At 35.8% G+C, this 21,026-nt stretch overlaps 1 protein-coding gene across 1 annotated transcript in view; it reads right to left on the reverse strand.

Moving 5' to 3' along the window:
* LOC120771243 (maternal protein pumilio) overlaps positions 1–21,026 on the reverse strand; it is a 436,886-nt gene that overhangs the window by 318,877 nt on the left and 96,983 nt on the right. The gene's annotated exons all lie outside the window — the stretch shown is intronic.

A 21,026-nucleotide genomic window follows, 5' to 3' on the forward strand; every position in this document is an offset into this window, starting at 1 on the left:
GTCAACGCCACACGCAACCCGGCCGCAGCTAGTGAAACGGGTCCGTGGTTGTCCGTGGCTGTGCGTGTGTTTGTGCAGCAGATGTGCGGTTTTAGCTGTTGCTGACTGCCAGTCTGGCAATCTGGCTATCTAACAGTCAAATAGGCAATTTCAGACCGTGTCGTCGCATAAATTAGCGCCACTTTAATCTGATTCAAATTCGGTTTTGTTGAATTTTATGCCTCAAGAAAGCAGAAAAATGGCTGGCAAAGGGTTAAGTTCACAGATAAGCGCTTAAAGTAATGTTTAATTTTAGATTGGCAAATAAATGAAAACGAATTTTTTTGAAGAAAGCCATTAAAGTAGGTATTATAGCAAATAAAATTGGTGTTCTGAATTCTCGGTACCGGATTCTTGGCGCCGTATTACGCTCAGTTGATTATATGAACATTGACCTATTTTTTTTACTAGGTTAGGTTAGGTTAGGCCGTAAGATTGAACTAACATCGATGATTCTCTTTCGGGTAGATATTCGTTCATTGCGTTACCCCTCCTTCAGGTGGATCACTAGATCCACAGTTTCCGACTATTCCACAGTGACCGGACACACCTACAAGTATAATAATATGAAAAAAGCTTGAAGCCATTGCTTGTGAGGTCATGCACTCCTTGACTAATTTTGACTGCTTAGCCAGCGAGCTTGAAGCCAGTATAGTCGCCGGACTGTCAGCCGTGCATCTCTCTGATGGTAGCTACACATCGGAGTAATTCATATACTACTCGTACTACCTTGATGGCTTCGCTCTTCCGCTAGAAAGACACGTCTGTCAGTCTGATACCAAAGGTGATGAAGAGCTCGCGACAGAACACTCCGTCCGTTCCCCACGGTAACCGGAATGGACCCGGATTTTTATCCGCCCAAGGACTATCAACTTGGCCGGATTTTGCCGCTACAACAACAACAACTACGCCACCTACTTTCTCTCTTAACTTCGATCTATTTGTGCAAAAGCTCACTGCACACTTTCTACAACGACTGCGACCCGTCCATAAATCCCTCATAAGTGTGTGAGCTGTGAAGAAACAGCCAGTAGAAAGTTCTGCGGTGCGGTAATCTAGACTGTTAGGAATGCAATCGAAACAGTGACGAATTTCTGTGTGTCACTGCTTCGGACCCCTCATATGTATATCCAGCTTTCCTGAGTCTAATAGCAGCCTTTGCCGCCAAGCATCTGCCAGTGAGATTCCGATTAGAGCCGCACCCTGTGAATAGGCTCCAGCTGCTTAGATAGTGGTCTTTCCGAGCCTCCTTTAGCAGGCAATCACCCCATGGAGCCACAACTTTTAGCGGGAGACCCCACCCTTTCCGATTGCTCCTCTACATCAGTATAATTGCAAATGATGCATTCCTCACTTCCTCCTCTATGTTTGGCTTCCACCGGAGCAAACTGTTAAGAATAAGACCAAAGTACTGAACCCCTATCCACCAGTTGAAGAATAGAGTATTTGCATCTTGTAGTAAGCTCAGGTACAATCACAAATGGTTTTCAGCAATTCTTCTTTTACCAAAAGAGCATGCGTTGTTTGCGTAGGCAACCATCAGACAGACGCATTCCTCAAGTTCCTTCTAAAAAGACCATTCACCACTTGGATCTGGAGCCAAGGGAATCGTTTCACGATAGTCGAGTCTGGTTAATCGGAACCGACCCGGATTTTTACAAGGCAAAGAACTGTCAATTCGGCAAAATTCTTTCAAATAACATCAAGTATGTTTTCTGCCGCTAAAACAACAACAAAGGAAAGGACGCCAACATTTCTTACCAGCACATATAAAAAATCTTAATGTATTTATTCCACCTTTTTTATATGGAAACCCACCATAAATGCCGACTTTCACAACATGTGTGGAATTAGGAGGGTTGGAGAATAGCCTGCTGACAAAATTACCGAAATCTCTTGTTTGAACCAAATATTTTATTTTAAAATAATTACCTTACTGTGCAGAGTTTCTGCAAATAATTGCCATTCAAATGTGTTCTGTGCTTGGCAAATAACTTTCATTGAAAATATCCCAAAACCAAAGGCAAAATCCATTTTGCGATTGATTACGAAAATAAGGAGAGTATACAAACACACACTCATCTTTTGTATATTGAAATGGTGCAGCAACATTTTCAAATGAATATTTCCGATATCGAAACAAAAATTCTCAATTGTAAATTGTTTCACTAGAAATACCCAACATAGCTTTATTGCATATGAAAACAAGCAAACAAATCAAGATTTAACAAAAGTTAAAGTGGGTCACTGCAATAGGCTGCTTGTGACAGATCGAACATGAGGACGAACTCAAGTGCATGCACACACGTTTCGAAATTCCACCTGCAATGCGTACGGGAATCAGTGAGCTGCCATTGAAGCTGGGAATTTACCAGGAACGACAACTCACACACACCAGCTGATGGGAGAGAACAAACACTTTTCCAAGAACAAAAACACACAAAAAAAAAAATTAAGTAAATAAACGAATGTCAGTTGCATACCATACAGCAGTGTTTCGAGAATAATACGATAAAGGCGAGTACACACTGACAAGCTTACCTCTTTTTCTAGCATGTAAAGTGTTTGCAATTCTAACAGTAGGGAAATCGTGTGAAGCGAGCAACTCTAATGTGTTAAGAGGCAAAAGACTTATGCTGCTTTGCAAAACGGAATGCAATAACAGAATTATTAGTAAGTGTCAGTTGTCATATGCCGGCTAAAAGCTAATCCGCTACATATGTATACAAAAAATTTCAGACGCCACAGCATGTAGACACTATTTGGTAAAACAAAGCCATCGGATTCGATAGAATGCAATTCTACTACCTTAGTATGCATAGAATGTAATCAAAGTGATTAGAAGTTATTTCACGACTAAAAATTTCTGCAATGAAAACACAACAGTCAAAAAACTTAATGGAAAATTTAGTATACTTTTGAACTGTCAGAAAGAAAATATATTGGGTAGTCGAAAAATTTGTATTTTGTCAATAGATATCGTTGCAGTCGTATATTTCCAGTGCTAACAATCACATTGTGTCATATCATATGGTGTTGGAAAGGTGAGATTTTAAGCTTCATTCAACTAAAAAAAATATAAATTCGGGGAAGTTGGAAAAATGTTACAGCGGTTCAAAAATGAGTGAAAATAATGAAGAAATTCGCTATATTTTGATATTTTCGGTATAAAAAAGGGAAGAATGCCAAGCAAGCCAACATTGAAATCTGTGAAGTTTACGGAGACGATGCTGTATCAGTTCGTATAGCACAACAATGGTTCGCACGCCTCCGTTCTGGACATTTCGATGTGAAAGATGCACCTCGCTGTGGTCGACCTATCGTCCAAAAAGTCGAAAAAATTATGGAAAAGATTGACCAGGACCGTCACATAAGCAGCCACGACAACGCTAAGGAACTTAACATTCATCATCAAATGGTTTTGAGCCATTTAAATCGAAATCGAATGGTTATGCTGAGTGTTTGGAGGAGTTGGAAAGGAATCACCCCACTATGAGTTGCTCCAGCCTGGTCGAACAATTGGGTCGAGATTTTACTGTCAACAACTGATGATATTGAAGCAAGCAATCGTAAAAAAACGGCCAGAACTGATCAACAGAAAGGGCTTCGTCTTCCATCAGAACAACGCTAGACCACACACATCTTTGATGGCTCGGCAAAAGCTGGGAGAGCTTGGCTGTAAAGTTTTGTAACATTCACCATATAGCCCTGACCTTGCACCATCGGACTACCACTTGTTTCAGTCAATGCAGAACTCCATTAATGCGGAAAAGTTGGCTTCAAGAGAAGCCTGTGAAAATTACTTGTCGCAGTTTTTCGGCGAGAAACCAGAAAAATCAGTGTAAACTGATGGAATAATGTCTCTAGCGGAAAAATGGCAAAAGTGGTCGACCAAAATACATGTTTGATTCATTAAAGATCATTATAAATATAAAAAAATAAGTTGAAGTTTGAATGGAAATACGAAAAGACTTTTTCGACTGCCCAATATTTGTATATGTATGTATTTTTACAAATATTTATTGTTGCTATAGCAAATACGATATTTTCGCCAAAGCTTTGATTATATATTTCTTATTTTTCCTGTGCGTTGTCCGCTGTTCAGGTCAAGGTTGCAGAGCGCACGACTTAAGTACGCAATAAACTGCAAATGCAAATAAATGCACATCATATTACAAGATATATTTTGAGACGCTTAAGTAAAAACATGTATAAAAAAAAAATAAGGACAAATAAAAAAAGCTGGAAAGCAACCAAAAAGGAAAAAGACAACAGAAACTCAATAACACAACAAGCAAAAGCAGAAAGTGTAGAAATTTTGAGTACACTGACCGACAAAATAGAACAGAATTTATATAAAATATGTGAAACTAATAAAATTACGATATTTTTTGGAACAGGAAACTGCACTCTCGAATTGCAAAGCATTAGACTGCTTGGATTACTTATGAGAGATTTCTAAGGGAAACACTATTAAGGGGTTACATGGGTTTCAGGGCTACAAAAAGCCGACTTTTTATTATTGTCTTGTTTAACTCTATAACAGCTCTAGAACATTGTCCGAAATACTCAAGTTGAGCCGAGTAATAGTTTTGGAATTACCGCCTTGAAAAGTTGGTCACTCAACAGCTATGTAATCACTTACAACTTTAAACACTTTTTTTCTCGAAACTGTATTTTTGTGGACAGTTGTTAAGATTCCCCACGAACTACTCAACCGATATTAAAGAGATTATGGACAAATCTTCAAGATATACGTAAACTGAACCACTACTACGTTGCATAAAAGTATTTTTTCATACTCACCAGAAACCATTGGTAGAAATGTAGAAATGAACTATAGGGTCTGACTATATCCATATACATATACATATACATATATAGTATATGTATATACTTTTTTTTTAGTATACGTATAACACAGAGGAAGAAACACATGAAGTACGATGGCCAGCAATCGCCCACTTCTAGTGCACTACTCAACGCTTAAGCAGCGCTTCTGCTTATAGCGCAGCCTTCTTTCTCCCTTCTTTTGCATATGCTATTGCTTTTGTTGTTGCGCCATACTTGCAGTGCAGCAATTTTAACTAGCAAATAAATTTTTTACCACAAGTAAATTTCTACACTTATGACAAGTATTGCATAACTGTCCATGTCAGACACCGACAGTAGCAGTAGCAATAGCAAGTGCGGCAACAAAAAACTAGCAAGTTTGTACTCTAGGCAGCCACTTTGCCCTCACCCCGCACCCTCACCTTCACATTAATCAACAAAATGCTGATTTTTATTAGATACATACTATATATGTATGTATGAGTGGCACTTTTGCACGCTTCGAATATTATGTGGGTGCGAGTGTTTGGTTTGTGTATGTTTGTGCCCTTAGAAGTTAACCGTTTGAAGTGTTAATTTCACCCAGTTGCAAGTGTTGCTGGTGCAAAAAAAAAAAACAAATAACAAAAATGAAAAGTGAAGACTTGCGCAAAAGAGTAACTCAACGAGCGGAAATAGCAATTGGCTGCACTTGTAAGGAATGTTAACCTCTAATTGTGGTTTGCCCAGAAAAAGCAAGAGAGTTTTTAGTAGAAAAAATGTATTGTACATTAAATAAATGTAACAGGGATCGCGTATTTTATTTATAAAAATATGTATAACCACATAAGCGGTGTCTACGCCAATAAAGAAGAAGAAGAGAATTTATACATATTTATATAAATTTGCCATAGAGATTAGGGTGCTTAAACAATTGTAATTAACATTTTACACGCTCAAAAGCTGATATTTGCTGGTAAAACAAAAAAGAGCTTAACTAGGGAGATTATACAACTGCCTAGAATTACAACCTCTGCCAAATTTCGTTAAGACAACTCGTCAAATAAAAAAGTTTTCCATATAAAGACATGAGTTGGTGCGGTCAGTTTGTATGGCAGCTAGGTGCTATAATGGTCCGATCTGAAAAATTTCTTGGGAGATTATACAGCTGCCTAGAATTATAACCTCTGCCAAATTTCGTTAAGACAACTCGTCAAATAAAAAAGTTTTCCATATAAAGACTTGAGTTGGTGCGGTCAGTTTGTATGGCTATAATGGTCCGATCTAAAAAATTTCTTGGGACATCGCAGCATTTTTATAGGAAATAATCCATGCCAAATTTGTTTAACATATCTCGTGAAATACAAAAGGTTTTTCATATAAGGACTCGATTTTACGCGTTCAATTTGTATGGCAGCTATATGCTATAGTGGTTCGATCCGAACTCTATGTTCGTAGATTGTAGCCCTGCCTGGAACAGTTATCTGTGCCAAATTTCGTGAAGATAACTCGTCAAATAACAAAATTTTCCAAACAAGGACATATACCAAGTGGTTTCTTAAAATATATTGAATTTATCAGTTATCCATTTTTCCCTCTGTAACCGATTTTTTGCTGTTAATTAAACGTAAACACCCAGCTAAATGACTAAATTTAGAGCATGTTGAAATTTTTCTCAAACCTAAATGCATTGTATTTCATCTGGATATGATAATATGATAATAAACTTACACAATTTTTCCTATACGAAAATCTAAAGCACGCAAACATACCTGAAACGATAAGAAAAGAGAAAGCAATTAACGAAATGTATACTAAATATGTAAGCGAAGTTTTGTATTTGTAATGCATTTTGTCAATTAGTTGCTCAATTAGTCAATAAAATTTACAACAAGGTCTTTAAGTTTAAATCATGTTCCTCTTAAAACAAAACAACTGCATCATTTACAGAATTTTATGTAAGGTTTTTACACTACTAAAAACCTTAAAAATGAAAAAAAGAAGTAAAATTTAAAAAAAATAAATGAAAACTTCAAAAAAAAATCTTAAAAATAAATAAAAAAATAAAAAAAAAAAAAAAAATAAAAAATTAAAAAAATAAAAATTAAAAAAAAAAAAAATAAAAATTAAAAAAAAAAAAAATTAAAATTAAAAACAAAATAAAAATAAAACTAAAAAAATATAAAATTGCAAAAAAATTAATTAAAAATAAAAATTAAAAAAAAATAAAAAAAAAAAAACATATTTTAAAAAAATCTAACTTTAAGACATTACGCATATATTAAACAAGATCACTTGTAAAATTTATTCACCATGCAAAAGTAGGATTGATATCACATAACTTTTGTTTTACCAATTTTTCAATTTTTTTTTTTTGTTTTTGCGTTGATAATTAATTATGTGCCATTGTGTGGTAGGGTCCAATGACGGGTCAATAGCATCATTACGTTCCAAAAGTAATTAACTTAAATTTTCAGAACCTTTTTTTGACAATATATGTACATATGTATATGCATGTCTACACATTTAGCAGACATAAAAATGAAACAAAACTAAAATTCCTTTGTGAGCTTAATTAATTTAACATTGAAGCGTTTTTTATTTCACGCTTGTAATTAAATAGCAATATGTGTATGCATGTATTCCCAACACGCTTTTGTCGCCGCTGCAAGGGCAAGTTGAAGGTGCTTGAAGGTCTGTATGGTCGTTTTGGTGCGCGTGTTGCTGCATGTCATCGCCGATGTGTCACAATTTTCGTTAATGTCATTTACAAATATTGTGCAATTATTGATAATTGTATTTGTGCAAGCATACACACACACACATCATGCGAGATATTTACGGCAGCAGTAGAGCTTGCAAGCCAAAAGCAATACAAAGGGGGGGAAAGTATAAAAAAGAACAAAAACTTGATTGAAAAAACAACAACTCGATATTGGAAGTAACGAAATATATAAACAACAACAAGACTGTATCAATATTTAGCTATGAAGTTAAGGGGGTATTCTGATCTGGAAATTTAAAAAAATTGAATTTTTTTTTTATATTTTCAATTTTTTGTATTTTCAAACTATTCAGGAATATGTGTACAAGAGAGTTTTTCAAAATTCAAATTATTTTCGGAGATATAGGCATTTTTCTGACCCGGCATCCAAACTGGTTCGGCCGGAACTAATCGAACAAAAGACTTTACGCAAAACTTTAAACGCGTTTTTCTCAAAACTGACTTTTTCGGAACGATACCCACGATTTCTCAAGTTCTACTGGAGCGATTTACTTGAAATTTTTATAGAGTTCTCTTTGCAGGCTTGTCTATGGTTGGAACTAGCCCCTTCTCCAAATTTTTATTTTTATTATTTTTAAAAAAGTCGAAATAGTCAGAAGAAGTGATCCAAACAAACTTTTTTTTTCAGGCAGTCGCCATTTTGTGAAAAATATTTTTTCCCACTTTTCCGTAGTTCCGGCCATTGCGACATTATTCTAGATTAATAACCTTTTTTTTTTTGGTCTCAAATAACTAGCAGGATTGAAATCATGGGTATGGTCACGTGGAAATTTTTAGAGACCCCCCACAGCGTCAGCTCATAATTTTTAAAATTTTTGGTTCAGAGTATGTATAGCATTACAAATGGAAAACTTCAAAACAAAGTTCTGTGTTACCAGATTGCTACACTAGGATTGTCAAATCCTGAAATATAAAAGGCAACCTACGTACATTTCGAAGCATGTCACTCCTCTTAACGCTCCAATCAAGTTCTCGCTTTCAAATTGCCGTTGTGTAATTTGACATGTACGGTAGGCTAATATGCGTTCATCATTTCCTTTGAGCAGCGCACACACATCATTATAATGAATTCAAATTTAATTGTCCTTCACAAATGTAACACAAGCCGATCGAATATGTAACGGCTGTCTGACATAAGCTACCGCCACGTTTAAGCGGCGGCATAAAGTTGTGAAACGGATACTCGTATTATATAAATTATGTATATACATATGTATGTACAAAAATACTATATAAAAATTATATGGCAACATTTTTGAAAATTTTAGAAATCTACTTTCCTTATAAAATCTTTTTTAGTAGTGTTTTTTATCACTGTCGTATATAAAATATACAACTGTACAACTTACAGCTCAAAGCATTATTTTTTGGCAACTAGTCACTGTATGTAGTATTTCTGCTCATTATTGAAACTTCCTTGTAAAATTATTCTTAAGCATATTAAACATACATATGTATTTCACATTTCTTCACCAACTGCTGTATTGAAATCATTAGATTCGATATGCCTTTGAACTCAAAAATTTTTTCACGTTTTCATTTGGCTGTTTTCCTTTTCTTTTTCGCTGCACGAGTTTTAGTTATATAATTGTCTTTGCTGTCAAACTCTGCTGCTTCTTAAACGTCTTGGGGAAACTCGATAGGCCTAGTTCGATGACTGACACAGATTGATTGATTGCTATTTGCATATTATACGTACATAAGAGTATGAGATTCTTGGCAATGACGTTTGAGCCAAACAGCAATTTTAATTTTTTAATATGTTTACGAGTCTTTATAGATATATGTATAGTATATAACGGCACCTAGAATGCAAAATAGCGTAACATAACTTTTCATAAGTCTAAAGGTAAAGGAGAAACGATATAATAGAAAACACTCAGATAGAAAAAAAATAGTATTGGTTATAAAATGGTTATATATTAGTTAGAAAATGGTTATATATTGGTTATAAAATAGTTATATATTGGTTATAAAATAGTTATATATTGGTTATAAAATGGTTATAAAATAGTTATATATTGGTTACATCTGAGAGCGGAAGCTGACGGAGTGAATCGTAAGCAATGAAAAACTGAATTTTGATTTTTTTAATAATATGTAATATACGTTATTTTGCATTTTAGGTGACGATATACTATACAAGTACAGATATACTACTGTGCCCAAAAAATAAGGTAACATTTAAATTTAAACTGCGCGCGTCGAAGGATTTGGAGAATTATATTTTTTTTTTAGGTTGCTAGTACTGTCAGTCACATTTATGTCAAATTTCATGTCGAAATATTCATTAGTGTTTGAGATACGTGTCGTTTTGTGAGCTGCTGCGGTGAGTCTTTCGTTTTTTGCGATGTCGAAATTTGTTGAGCAAAGAATTTGCATTAAATTTTGTTTACGGAATCAGTTTTCTACAGCGGATACGTTGAGGATGGTGCAGAAAGCCTTTGGTGATGAGGCTATGTCTAAAAAAAATATTTACAAGTGGTATAGTGAGTTCCCAGCCGGCCGTGAACGTGTCGAAGACGAAGAGCCACCAACCTCAACCGACGAAGCTCACGTTCAACAATTCAAAGATTTGGTGTTGAAAAACCGTCGATTAACAGTTAGAGACCTTGCTGATGAAGTTGGCATATCGAAAGGCTCAGCCAGTACCATTTTGAAGGATGTTTTGGGCCTCAAGCGTGTCAAACCTCGACTGGTACCGAAAACATTGAATTTTTTGGAAACGCATTATAACTGGCGATGAGACTTGGATCTATGCTTACGACCTTGAAACAACCGATCAATCGAGTTAATATCGTGCCAAAAGAGAGTCGAGACCAAAAGAATCGCGCCAAGTCGCTCAAAAATCAAGGTCATGTTGACTGTTTTCTTCGATTATCGTGGTGTTGTGCATTATGAATTTCTTCCAACCGGTCAAACAGTCAACATCGTAATTCGTGATCATTTCGCCAAAAACTCAACCCGTATCGTTCCGCAAACACCGTATTCACCTGATCTGGCGCCGTGCGACTTCTGGCTGTTCACCAAGCTCAAAAGACCGCTCCGGGGACACCGTTTTTATACGATAGAGAAGATTCAAGCCACAGCGAAGACGGAACTAAAGACCATCCCGGAAAGTGACTACAACCAGTGTTTCGAAGATTGGAAAATCCGTTGGCATAAGTGCATTGCATCGGGAGGAAATTACTTTGAAGGGAATGAAATTGATTTGGAAGAATAAATAAAGAATTTTCAAAATAAATACAATGTTACCTTATTTTTTGGGCATTAACTTTGTAATTAAATTATAAAGAATATTTTCTATTGCTATAATTTCACTGCCGAAAAACATTCAGTGGCAAATGAGGTCAAGCAGTATCGGCATAAATATATAGACTCTAATAGATGGCTAATCCGTATCCCGCACTGTATAAGTGTTCCGCAATACGGCGTTAGAAAGATATGATATTATTCTAAAAACCCAGAGAGTTATGAGATGGTTCCGGTAAATGTGACTACAAAGATGAACCACGCTTCAGCAGACCAATTAGAGCAAATATCGATTAAAATAGTGATCAAGCGAGGACTGACAGCCAGAGAAGTTTTTCTATGGTGGGGCCGGCAAACTTGTGTAAACTTCTCGGCGGTCTGAAATAAAAATAGTCCAAAACTGTCAGGTTTGAAATTGCGTACCATCAGGACACACACTTCGCGCAAATGGCCAGAAAAAAAAAATTTAAATTCATGACCGCAAAAACATATAAATAAATAAAAGCATATTAAATCAAAATATGTTTTTCATAAACACTTAACAATGTATTTTGAGCCACTATTGCACTTCTCGAGTGAGTACTCGAACAAACAATATAATCATTAAAAATGTCAAAAACAAATGCACTCGTTGCCTCAATTGATTCTTCACTGCTGGTCATTGAAGTTTTTATAGGCTACTGACCATGAGCACGCACGGAAATAAATCATTTCCATATAACAATGGGTACACATGTATATTAGGGTAGTAAGAAAAAAAATCAAAAACAAAACAACATAGTTTTTGGTTTCACCGCTCCACAGTTGGGAACTGTTCACTTTCATGCTTTACGTCGATTATAGAGTCATCGATTTGAACAAAATAAAAATATTTTCTTGATTTCACGAGTTAAAAACCCCACATAACAACGGGTGACGCTCGACCTTCCCAAGCGACATCGCCTCGCTATATGTGCTCTTGAAAAGTTGCAAGAAGATTTCCGACGTTTTAGAAACAAATTTTGTTCAGCGCTGAGGCCCATTTCTGGCTCAATGGGTATGTAAACAAGCAAAATTGCCGCTTTTGTGACGAAAAGCATTCTGAGAGATTCAAGAGCTGTCATTTCATCCAGAAGAAACAACGGTTTGGTGTCGTTTATGGGACGGTAAAATCATTGGTCCATACTTCTGCAAAAATATTGCCGGTAAAAACATAACCGTCAATGGCGGCCATGATAACCGACTATTCAATGCATGAAGAAATTGAAGCTCGTGATCTCGGCGACATTTGATTTCAACAAGACGGTGCCACTTTTCACAAGTCACATCAAACAACGGATTTATTGAGAGAACACTTCGGTGAACAGATAATTATACGCTTTGGGTCGTTTGGATCAAGCCGTTAAACTTTTGTGGGGATATGTAAAGTCTAAAATCTACGCAGACAATCCCGCTTCGAGGCAAAACATCACGTGTGTCATTCGCCAGTAACCAGTCGAAATGCTCGAAAGAGTCATCAAAAACGGGACTCAACGGATGGACGAACTGAGACGTAGCCGCGGCCAACATTTGAAAGAGATAACCTTCAAAAAATAAATGCCAAAGAGTGTTCTTTCGAATGGTACTAAACATTCCCAATTAAATTTGAAGTTTTTTTTTAAATGTAGAGAATGCCGAAATGGAGGGGATCCACGTATTGAGAGGGTATTCCAGTCTAAAAAAAACATCGATTTATTTTTCTTTTTATATTTTCAAAGTTTAACTATTCAGGAATATGTCTACAAAAGGAATTCTAATTATTTTCGGAGATATAGGCGTTTTGCTGATCCGGCAACCAAACTTGTACGACTCGTTCGCGAAGTTTCAAGAAAGTTTTTCTCGATTTTTCTTTTCAAAATTAACTCAGTCTAGTAGAAACTGAGTTATCGTGAGTTATTTCAGGTTCTACTGGACCGATTTACATGAAAACTTTAGAGGGTCTTTCTTATAGAATTGTCTATCTAAAACTAGCCATATCCTAAAATTTAAAGTGATACGCATATTGCTTTATCGATTTCAAACTTTAGCATGTTATCTTCAAAGTTATAACCCATGCGGCTCCAAATTTAAGTGTCACCCTAGTACAGAAGTAGATTTTTGCCAATGCATGTAAATACATTGGGATCGTATATAAATTCCATTTTGTTAGCGAATTTTTTATATGCCTCAACTCCCACGCCAAGTAAATCGAATTGCTTTGTTTTTATTTTTCATATTTCTACTGACAACCGGCCTACTATATTCCGGAATATGCCCACTAGAGTGCCCAAAAATATGCTTTGCCAATTGCAATCAAGTGAAAACAACAAAAGCTGCAAGCAAACAAGTGCGACCCCAGCAGACCCGCCAGTACGCCCACGCAACAAGAAGGTCGGAGGAGCGAGTCAAAAAGCAATTGGCATTTCTATTTACTACATATGTATACCGTTATATGCCGGCGTAAATATGAACGGATTTGTGTGTGTAGAAGCCTGGGTAACAGCTATACTTATATAGCTCTATATTTTTGTTTTGCAGGCATTTCATTCAATGAAGTCAAATTCAAAGTTTGACAGCGCAGCTTAATGGAACACAATGGGATCAATTATTTTTGATTTGTATGTGGCTAATATTGAGACACAAGGCCGCCCAGCGTATTGGTGTAGTGAAAATATTGAGTCACCCTTTGCGCATTGTGAACTTTGCCTACATTCCGGCTAAAAGACATTTATCGGCCACAAATTGTGTGGAACGTTGGAGAACGCGTTTTATTGTTTAGTTTTTCGAAAAACTCGTGCTATTGCACAGCCCGATTTAACACAATAAGGCCCACCACTTTTCTGTTGACACACAACAAAAGTTTATGACCCATTTCCACTTGACTATTGGAAATACTCGATTATTTGTACATTGTCTGTCAATTGAATTAAATTCTGTCAAATAATGCTTGACAAATGTTCCAAAATAGTACAAAAAAAAAAATTAAAAATATAAAACAATTATAAAAAACATTACAAACAAAAATTATAAAAAAAAATTTTTTAAAAAATTATAAAACAAAAATTATAAAAAAATATGAAAAAAATTATAAAACAAAATTATAAAAAAAAAAATATGAAAAAAATTATAAAACAAAATTATAAAAAAAATATGAAAAAAATATTGAAATAATATATGAAAACGAAAAAAATAGTTAAAAAAAATATATATAAAAACATGTATAAAAATTTAAAAAAATTGTATATTGTCTGTCAATTAAATTAAATTCTGTCAAATAATACTTGACAAATGTCTTTCGATTGTTCCAAAAATAGTAGAAAAAAATAAATAAAAATATAAAACAATTATACAAAAAATTACAAACAAAATTAAAAACAAAAATTACAAAAAAATTTAAAAAATATTAAAATAATATATGAAATTGTAAAAATATGTAAAAAAATATGTAAAAAAATATATAAAAACATGTACATATAAAAATGTTAAAAAAAATTGTATATTGTCATTCAATAATTAAAATTAACAAAAAGATCTGATTGTTCCAAAAATATAGAAAAAATAAATAAAAATATAAAACAGTATACAAAAATAACAAAAAAATTATATAAAACAAAAATTACAAAAAAAATACAAAAAGTACACAAAAATTTAAAAAAATATTAAAATAATATATGAAAAATGTGGGCAAAAATATGTAAAAATATATAAAAACATGATAAAAATTTAAAAAATTTAAAAAAATTAAAAATTAAAAAAAATTTAAAATTCCGTTAAAAATTAAAAGAAATTTAAAAAATATAAAAATTCGAAACAATGTACATTAAATAAAAAAATAAATTAAAATTAAAAAAAATTAAGAAATATAGTACAATAATATATACAAAAATATAAAAAAAAATTATACAAATATAAAAGCTATGCATGCCGTGGGTGAGCGTCTAAACTACATGCACACAAAAACAAAAAAAATTTTTGAACAGGGAGGAAAGTGCATTTGATATCGATTGATTGCACTCGTGACGTTTATTTGACGTTCCATAGCTTTTCGTTTTGCATGCACACACACATACAAACAACATTCGCTTTTTGTAGAGCTTTACTTCGCAAAAGCCAAATTAATCTCAAGTGGCATGCTGAAATTGCTATTCAATATTGAGAACATAGTTTTAGTGCGCTTTGTCACAGCCATTGGTAGTGATACGATTTTCACAATATGCTGTGGCATGATTGTGACGCCTTTGCCAAATGAATTTCAATAATTCGAACTTAGTAAACAACAAAAATGTTTACTTAATTTCGCTTGCATTTATCATTATTTCAAAATGCTTATTCGACACTACAAAAATAATAATAATATTGTGCAATATTTCAAAAACAGAATTCCGGCACGACTCATGACCTCCAGCTGTCAGAAAAATTGCAAACGTTTAAAAATTGAATTGACGCTAAATAAAATTAAAGTAATTAATGAAATAACAAAAGCAATTCAAATAATAGGATTTGGAACCAAAAACACCAAAAAAAAACCAAAACACAAAAAAAAAAAAACAAAAGCAAAGTGCTGGTATACTAAAAACATTTCAAATCGCTGGCGACTGACAAATGCGAATGGTGCGATGTGATTAAAAAAAAATATAAGAACAAAAAAAAATATAAGAACAAAAAAAATATAAGAACAAGAAAAAATGTTAACTTTGGCTGCACGAAAGTTATTATACTTATCATACCCCACACAACTACATTTCTATAGCAAAAAAGGGTATAAAAATATTTTTATCTTGCTTTCTGATGGTCAATTTGTATGACAGCTATATACTATAGTGGTCCGATCTGGAAAATTTCTTCGGATATTCTAGCCCTGTTTCTTCAAATACTCCATGCCAACTTTCGTGATGATATCTCGTCAACTAAAAAAGTTTTCCATACAAGGACTTGAGTAGGAACGGTCAATTTGTATGGCAGCTATATGATGTAGTGCTCCGATATCGACGTTTTCGACAAATGGGCAGCTTCGTTGGAAGAGAAGAAAACGACGTGTACAAAATTTCAGAACAATAACTCAAAAATTATAATAATATACGCAATTCAGGGCATAAATATCAATATGCTGCTATACTAAACACATGACAAATCGCTAGCAAATGACAAATCCAAACAGTGGCAAAACAAAAAAAAAAAAAAACAAAAAAAAAAACAAATAAAAAACAATAAACATTTGTATATGAATGATTAACGAATAAAATATTTCAAAATGAAGCGTTCACGCAAAAAATTAAAAATACACATTTTATCAGGCTTAAACAAAATACCGAATAAACAAAACGTAATTTTTCAAAAACGAACGACAATAAAAAAGCAAGTGCCAGCGTCCGTATGCCGCGGCACAAAGCCTTAATTATCTCACAGACCTAAAGCAGCACAAATATATGGGCATTTTGCCCCGAACACATACACTCACATAAACATGTATATGAAATTAAAATTGTTGATTAAAAAGTCTAATGCAACAAAGCTGCACCAGGTGCAGAATCTTACTCATAAGTACTATATGATATATGTACAAATGTACATATGTATGTATATGCAATTAAAACGCTACGCTTTGGCGTGAAAGAAAAAAATTAAGAACCAGAAGGAAGCACAACAACAAGAATGAAGCGGAATGCTGCCAACTTATTGCCAAAAACAACAATTGTGATTTAAATGCATGACATGCTTGAATAGAAATTTTGTATAAAATTGGCATTAGTCATTAAATGAGCTGCAGCAACACATGCCTACAAACAAACGCCGCTACAAATAGCCGAAGAGCATATAATTATAATTAGGTTGGCAAGCCGAATGTGGCCAATTATGAGAGCTATGCAAGAGGTGCCAATTTAGTTATATTAGCAGATGAGTAATTTTTCCTGTAATAAAAGTAAAGCAGAAATGAGTTCTAATTTGGGGGCTCTAATATTGAATAATTCGAAACTGTATAAAAAAAAATAGTGCTGCAAATACAAAATTAAAAGTGCAATTGAAGTAAAATTTAAAATTAATTAAAATATCAAATATCAAATTTTTAAATTAAAAAATATCTCATAATGTTTAAATTTTTATTTTAGGATTAATATTTCCAATTTTTTGGTACGAAATAAAATTTAAATTCTTTTTGCTATACGGAAAATTGTAATTAAAAATAATTTTCAAATTTCTGATCAAAAGTCTAACGGTGTGGTATCAAACGATCTTAGTGGTCAATCAACCGGCCCAAAACTTGAAATTTTTTGCGCTCAGTGAAGTGTTCTCTGAATAAATCCACTGATTGATGCGATGTGTGGGAAGTGGCGCCGTCTTGTTAAAACCAAAAGTCGCCAAGACCACGAGCTTCAATTTCAGCCATCAACTAGTCGGTTATCATGAACAAACTCGATCTTCTAAAACGTCGGATCTTCTTGGAACTTTTCAAGAGCCCATTGAGCGAAGCAATATCTCTTGGGAAGTTCGAGCGGCTTCAGTTCTTGCATACGCTGCATTTTGTAGGCTTTCATTTTAAGATCTCCACCGTCATTGAAAGCGTAGAAGCCGCACAGCGTAGATGGCATAAATACAAAACGATAGTGCTGTTGGCGACTCTAGATGTCCGAAATGCCTCCAACAGCGCTAGAAGGGTAGATATGAACGACACTCTCGAGAAAAGCTTTGAAGGTACCCGATTACCTCAGGGCCGTAGTGCGGAGCTAACTTAGCAACAAGAAACTGCTGTACGAAACTAAAAAGGGATTATGACAGATAGCGGTCACATCAGGAGCAGCACAAGGATCCATCCTCGGACCAGACTTATGCAACATTAGCTATGACGCTATATTAAAACTAGAAATGCCAGAGGAATCGTATTTAATAGGCTACACGGACGACATTGCAGCAGTAATCACAGCAAGAGACACAGAAGAAGCGCGAAGAAAGCTGAACCAGGTCATGATACGGACCCAAGCATGGCTCGACTCACACAGCCTCCAGCTCGTTACTGAGAAAACAGAGCTACTGCTGCCAACAAACAAGCACATCGAGATAAGCATGCACACGACTACGGATATTCTTAAGACAAAAAAGGCAGTTAACTACCTAGGCGTAAGACTGGACCCCAGACTAACCTTCTGGGTACAAATCCAGCACGCCGCAGGAAAGGCAGCGAAGAACACCTCTCAACTGAGCCGACTAATGGCCAACATAGGAGGCCCCAGTCAAGGAAAAAGAAAGCTCCTAATGTCGACAACAATCAGCGTTTTATTATACCGAGCTGAGATATGGGCAGTTTAGTGACCTGCAAGTGGCACATACCGCTGCTGCTGTGACGATAGCACCGATGATGCGGAAGGGTGGAATTGCCTTCCCAGCACGCAAAATACGCCAAGTCGTTCAGTACCTCGGTCCGAGTTGCAATAATGACGTCCTTCTCCAACCTGGTCTTTCCAACGGCGTGAGGTCTTCCTCTTCCTCTGCTTCCACCGCCGAGTACTGGAGCGTTTTCAACCATTCGGACGACATGACCTAGCCACCGTTGCCGCTGTCTCTTAATTCGCTGAACTATGTCAATGTCTTCGTATTAACGTTTCATCGAATGCGGTATTCGCCATTGCCAACACGCAAAGGACCATACATCTTCCGCAGAACCTTTCTCTCGAAAAACGCGTAACGTCGACTCATCAGATGTTGTCATCGTCCCTGCCTCTGCACCATATAGCAGAACGGAGATGATGAGTGACTTGTAGAGTTTGGTCTATGTTCGTCGAGAGAGGACTTTACTTCTCAACTGCCTACTCAGTCCGACGTAGCACCTGTTGGCAGGAGTTATTCTGCGTTGGATTTCGAGACTGATAAAACTGGTTTATTTATATCAATTTTGAATTGAACGCGGAAACTTTTTTTCCAACTTTTTTTTTGTTATAATATTTATGCCTAAAAAAAACATCCTTTACATGCCTTTACATATTAGATATACATATACCAAGTGATTCTGCCACAATTTACCACGGCAAACAATGATATTTGCAGGCCGCAACCACAAATGCGAAATCGGCAAGTTCAATGCAAAGCCACAATGCAATGCATGCTCATGCAAATACACACAAATACATGCGCATATGTGTATAGTGTATGTAATACCCATACGCAAACGAGCTGATGGCCGTGCAACGCGCAACAATTGCGCCCTTCAAGTCTACTACGCGTCGAGCTGAAGCTCACGCTTGTATTGGTAACCGCCATTGCGGTTTATAAACAACAAAAAATCTGCAAAGGACTCTTATGGTTGTATTGAATATGATGCGTTAATAAGGGTGGTAAGGAGTTGTGGTTATAAAATCAGGTATGTTTGTGTGCGTTCTAGTTTATGATAAATACTGAGCCATTGGTTACTTTAAGCGTACACAGATACTGCGACCGATGTTGCACTTCTTGTTTTCCAAAGCGGAGGTGTGTTCTTTATACTTCCAATCAACCGAAATCGTAGCAGTTGATGAGTGCGTTGACCCACATCAGACAAATATACATACATATGCATACTCCGACAATCAACAACAGTGAATGAAGTAAAAAACATACTTGGAGCACTTTTTTGTGCAAAAATGAAATAAATATGCGAAACAAAATATGTTGAATTGGTGGCACCTACGCTCCAGCCACACATCTACAAACCATCCACAATCCCACACAGCAGCATATAGCCTCGCACAGCCCTCATAAACACCGGCACAAGCACCTTCCCTCCCACTCACCGTTTTTAATTTTAACGCATAGGTAAACACGACAGCCGAAGGGTGTTGTTCACACCCACACACAGCCACGCGCAGCAATCAAAATGCGTTTACGTGCGAAAATATAAACTCAGTTTTCCACACTACAACAACTACCCTCCAGCCCATCATCAGCATCAACGGCTGTTGTGTGCTTCGCAAATTCAAGCGGAAATGATGAAGTGCAACAAGCGTCTGTCGGCGCCAGTGACCAACGCCGCACTCGCTTTCAAGTGGTCTGCGCTTGCAGTCATCAATTGGATTACATTTATGAGTACGTGCCCGATTTAATACATATGCCCCTTCATATACACCTACACACGTACATATGTATGTGTGGCCAAGCACAGGTGCCAGCGGCAACAATAACAGCAGCAGCACTCATATGCTCTCCCAGCAGTCAGCTAAAGTATTTACATATTGCAACAAATTATTTGGAAAAGGTTGCCTAGTGTGCAGCATAACTCGAGAACTTAGAAAATATAACCATAAATCTAGATTAGAGCGGTAATTACGATAATTCGTACACGAAAATTTAATGTGATTTATTTGGGTATTAACTGGTTATTTAGCGCTTAAATTTAAGAGAGGACCGATTTTGACGAGAATATTCGCAAACTGCAACTTGTTTCAGCATTTAAGTAGTATAAATCTTACTGTTAGGAACTTGCTAGATATAACGTAAACATAACAGAACATCAGCCTTGTACCAGTCTGAATTTGCGCAGTTCAAGAGACGTCTCCAAGTGAAATTTAAGTATTTTAAAGGTCAATTGATAAGTTCCCGGTCTAACACATACATAGATGGCGCTACTAGAATTAAATCCATATGAGTTTTAGTTAGGCTTAACCTTCAAAAGGCCTTCAAAAGGCTGATCGACTTCGCCGGGGCCCGAAATATGGTTATCTGATGCGATGGTATAGATACCGAGAGTTGAAGAGAGAAGCGAGAAAAACTTACACACAAACAAAAAAGAGAGGCCGAAAAGCGAAGATCTTGACAAGCTAGCCGACAGGTGTAATGTTCGAACATTCTACGAAAAGATGCGGCGACTAACAGAAGGTTTCAAAACCGGAGCATATTCTTATAGAACCCCCAGAGGTGACCGAACTGTTCAAAAACTTCGGCAAAGAACTGATAAGAAGCATGCATCAGCTTCTTTGTAGAATATGTTCGAACGAAAGCATGCCCAACGATTGCAATTTAAATGTGCTCTGCCCAAACCACAAAAAAGGGAGATCCCACAAACTGCGCCAAATACCGTAGGATAAGCCTCCTCAACATCGCATATAAGGTTCTATCGAGCTTAGAGTGTGAAAGACGAAAACTGATCGTCAACAAACTAATTGGACCTTATCAACGT

The sequence above is a fragment of the Bactrocera tryoni genome, chromosome 1 (assembly GCF_016617805.1).
Source record: "Bactrocera tryoni isolate S06 chromosome 1, CSIRO_BtryS06_freeze2, whole genome shotgun sequence".
In the NCBI taxonomy this organism is placed as follows: domain Eukaryota; kingdom Metazoa; phylum Arthropoda; class Insecta; order Diptera; family Tephritidae; genus Bactrocera; species Bactrocera tryoni.